Genomic DNA, 4,838 nt, shown 5'->3' with positions numbered 1-4,838 from the left:
GTGTTTGCTTTGGCAGATGCTCCCTGTTAGATTCTGCCAACAGAAAACACTAGAGGGAGCTACAAGGATGGAGGAGAAAAATGGACTTCCTCCATTTTCTTTGTATGTTCTTGGCTTCCTGTTTGCTGATGTCTCTATCAGCATCATCACCTCTTCACTTGGGCAGTAGCAATTTGTTTAGTGGAAGTGTTGAATTGTTTGCAGTTTTCAGCACTTCAAGAACCAGTGTTGCAGCATTCCTACAGAAACACATGTACCTCCTACAGCTGCTCAGGAACCCTCCTTAGAGGGCTGCATTGTAGTCCCATGAGGCTTTTTCTCCAACTAAAAGACACTAGTATGGGTCAAACAGTGACCCTTCCTCCAAAATCTGGATTTTAGCTCTGCAGACTGCTGCCTTCTACACTTGTACATTTTCACCCCAAGCCCCAGGCTGATAGCTGCATTTAATTTTTCTTCTTACCATTTTAATTCCTTAATGCCTGGTTAGCATGTGATTTCTGCCTCCTTTCTAAACCATGACTGATATAGACTCATTCCCAGGACAGTATGAAATGTAAAACCATACCTGATGGTAGCCTAAACTTTTTCTCTGGATATTTAGACTAAAAAGTACATCTTTCTGCTGTGTTCCTGCATTTGATATATTGTTTTAGAAAACTAGAAAAATATGGGTGCTTAAGCCAATTTGAATTACATTTGCAGGGTTCCCAATTAAAAAAAAAATGTAATGAGGATGCTCATGTCTTACTCTGTTTTGTATTGTTTGAATTGTTTACAAGAAGAATCATGTTATCAGTCAAGGATCTTGTAGACAACAGATTTCATACTCAATTTGGATAATTAGGGAGAAATATAATGAAAGGATATTTATAAAAGCTATGGTAAGGCACAGAGAAAGTAAAAAACCTAAAGAGTACCCCAAGGTGAAAACAGCAAATGAGATCTCTTACTATTCTTAAATCTGAAAGGACAAAAACCCACAGAGAGAGCTGGGTGGCAAGCATCACCTGTCAGGAGCTGTGACCTATGACTGAGGCACACAGTCAACCTTCAGAGAAGACACTGAGGGAATAAATTCCCTGAACTACCTCTGATCTCCTGCCAGGGATCCCCATTAGCTAGTTCAGTTGGAAACCAGAGGGCAAAGAAACTGTTTGATGCAGTTCATGCAAGTCAGTCTCCTGGGGAACATGCTGTTGTTTGCCACTGAGTCAATTCTAACTTACAGCAACCCTGTAGGACAAAGTAAGACTGGCTCATATGGTTTCCTATCCTGAAATCTTTATGCGAACATATCACCAGGTTTTATCTCCCATGGAGCCAATGGTAGTAGGTTCCAACTGCCAACCTTTCCTTTAGCAGCCCTTTGCTTAACAACTGTGTCACCTAAAGGTGGAGAAGAATGAAGAGAGACTCTGGAGAGGCAAATGTCAGAAATGTTACACAAAAGAGTTAATTAGAAGAGTAATGAAAGGTTGTTTTTTGTCTGTTTGCTTGTTTGTTTTTAATAACTGCAACATTCAGGAAGAAATTCTTTGTAAAAAACGAAGACAATTTACCGAGGGCAAGGGTGGGAGTGAGGTGGAAAGAGGAGATGAGCACATTTACAAAGCATTTCTGGAAGCCCAGCAGTTAAATATCAAGGAGAAACATTCTGTCATCTGAAAACACGAAAGGAATTGGAAATATAAGCGTTCTAAGAAACAGTTTTATTTTTAACAATAAACACAGATTTTTAACAAACTTCTATCTCAATTCTGGAAAGAATTTTAGTGCTAAGTAGCATAAAGAAACACTGAAACAGTTTGACAAATACCTCCACACATATATATAACATGTGTATATATGTATGCCTTAACATTTCAAAATATAATATGTGATAAGTTACAGAGCATTTATAATTAATTAAGCTGCTTTCATAGCCCTCTAGAATATTTTTCCAGGATAGCTGACTGCATAATGCTGTGCATGATTTATTTATAGACTACTAATGAAGACATATCTAATCATCATAATTAATTGGTATTTTTGTGCTTGGGGGCCTAATCACAGAATCTTTCATATGCTGGCTCAATGTAAACCTGGCTAAGGGGCAAAAAATTAGGACAAACCTTGCTTGTTGTTTCTAATGTACAGATCCATTGTATTGATTTATTTATGCAATATTTCTGGATGTGATTATACAATGCCAGGATAAGTGGTCCATTTGGTCAATCTAACTTTTGAAAGGTTTTTTTTTTTTAATAGAAGAAAACAGAAACTGAGGGAACTACATCTGGCATAGTGGATTAAAATTCAGTTGCTTATATTATTTATTATGCTGTATTATTGTCAGATTGTTATATTATTCTTAATAATTTTGAAGATCTTGAATGCAAAGCTGAATTTTGAAGTAGCTTTAACACAATAGGATCAAAAATACATTTTTCTCTTCAAATGCACTTGTTAATTTTTCTTTCTTTTTTGCTTATATGAAAAGTAATTCAAAGACATTGCTATGACACATATTAGGATTTTATTTGTTTTGTCTATTTTATTATAGTTGCTGGGAGTTTCTGAAGGAAATCTCTGAGTATTCTCTTCTGAAATTTGAACACTGAAATAGTTAGAAATTATAAAAGATTAAAGATTGATATAAAATGCCATCTTTACTATGAATAGATGCTAGGTATAGTATTTAGCTTACATTTGCCTCCAGAAACAGAATTAAACAAAATTACCTTCCATTCAAGAAGTTTGTGGTATTTGTTGTGGCAGCTCTAGGAAATGATTACAGTTTCCATATTATTATCCATTTTTTAATGATCCATGGGAGCTGTGGTAGCATAGTGGCTAAAGCACTTGACTGCTAACCAGAAGGCTGGCAGTTCAAACCCACCAGCCACTCCTCGGAAGGAAGGTTGGGCAATCCTACTTCCGTAATGATACTGCCTCGGAAACCCAAGGAGGGGTCGCTATGAGTCGGGGCCGACTCGACGGCACATAACAACAACAACAACAACAATGGTGGTATAAATGGTTACGCGGCTCAGCTGTAAACTGAGAGGTTGGAGGTTCCAACTTGTTCCAGGGAGTCCTTTCCATCAGGGGTAGGCCCCATCCAGCTCTTGCCTTTTAGTAACCAAGAATGTTCACAGCAATTAGGCTTTCAGCTTGTGTTTTTAGTTAACGCTTAGGGTCCTGATATCTTCTGCCCATCTTATACCCACTCAACAACTTCAAGTAAGACCTGGTGATCTTCTCCCATAAATATTGCAGACAAGAAAACCATATGGGGCAGTTCTTCTCTGTCACATAGGGTTCTAGTGAGTCAAAAAAAGCCTTGATGGCAACTAACAACAACAACAACACCTTTCAATTGGAGTCCTTGGGTGGTGAAAATGGTTAATAGGCTTGGCTGTTAACTGAAAGGTTGAAACGTAGAGTCCACTCATAGATACCTCCACCACTTGTCTTTCAGTTTGTCATATTGTGGTGGCTTGCTGTTGCTGTGAGGCTGGAGGCTATGTCATCAATATTTCAAATACCCTCAGGGTCACCCATAGTGAACAGGTTTCAGTAGAGCTTCCAGACTAAGACAGACTTGGAAGAAAGAAGGGGCCATACACTTCTCAAAAAATTGGCCAGTGAAAACTTTGTGAATACAGTGAAACACTGTCTGATATATTACTGGAAAATTTTATGAATAGCTCTGAAACATTGTCCAATCTAGTGCTGGAAGATGAGCCCCTCAGGTCAGAAGGCACCCAAAATACCACTGGGGAAGAACTGCCTTCTCAAAGTAGAGTCGACTTAAGGATGTGGATGGAGTAAAGCTTTCAGGACCTCCATTTACTGTTTAGCATGACCCCAAATATATTGGAAGAAACAGCTGCAAACATCCATTAATAATCAGAACATGGAATATACGAAGTATGAATCTAGGAAAATTAGAAGTTGTCAAAAATGAAATGAAATGCATAAAGATAGATATCTTCGGCATTAGTGAGCTGAAATGGACTGGTTTTGGCCATTTTGAATCAGACAACCATATGATCTACTATGCCGGGAATGACAGTTTGAAGAGGAATGGCGTGGCATTCATCATCACAAAGACTGTTTGAAGATCTATCCTGAAGTACAATGCTGATAGGATAAAATCAGTGATAGGGTAATATCCATATGCCTACAAGAAAGACCAGTCAATACTATTATTATTCAAATTTATGCACCAACCACCAAAGCCAAAGACAAGTAAATTGAAGAGTTTTACCAACTTCTGCAGTCTGAAATTGACCAAATACGCTATGAAGATGAGTAGATTATCATTGGTGAACGGAATGCAAAAGTTGGAAACAAAGAAGCGTCACTGCAGTTGGACAACACGGCCTTGGTGATAGAAATGACACTGGAGGTTGCATGATAGAATTTTGCAAGACCAATGATTTATTCATGGATAATATCATTTTTGTCAACAACATAAACAACAGCTATACACATGGACTTCACCAGATGGCACACACAGGAATCAGATCGACTACATCTGTGGATAGAGGTGATGGAGAAGCTTACTATCTTCAGCCAAAACAAAGCTAGGAGATGACTATGGAACAGATCATCAACTGCTTATATGTAAGTTCAAGCTGAAGCTGAAGAAAATTTTAAAAATTTCTTGAGAGTCAAAATATGACCTAGAGTATATCCTACCTGAATTCAAAGATCATCTAAAGAATAGATTTGACACATCAAAAACCAATGACCAGGGGAGTTCCAGCAAGATGGTGGACTAGGCAGAAGGATTGCACAGACCCTCTTCAACAAAGAAAAGGGAAACCAATTAACACAGACACAGAAGA

The sequence above is a fragment of the Orycteropus afer genome, unplaced genomic scaffold, assembly GCF_000298275.1.
Source record: "Orycteropus afer afer isolate SDZICR_OR568_19922 unplaced genomic scaffold, OryAfe1.0 scaffold00011, whole genome shotgun sequence".
In the NCBI taxonomy this organism is placed as follows: Eukaryota; Metazoa; Chordata; class Mammalia; order Tubulidentata; family Orycteropodidae; genus Orycteropus; species Orycteropus afer.
The sequence above is the reverse complement of the archived record's forward strand: the minus strand, read 5'-3'. Positions refer to the sequence as shown.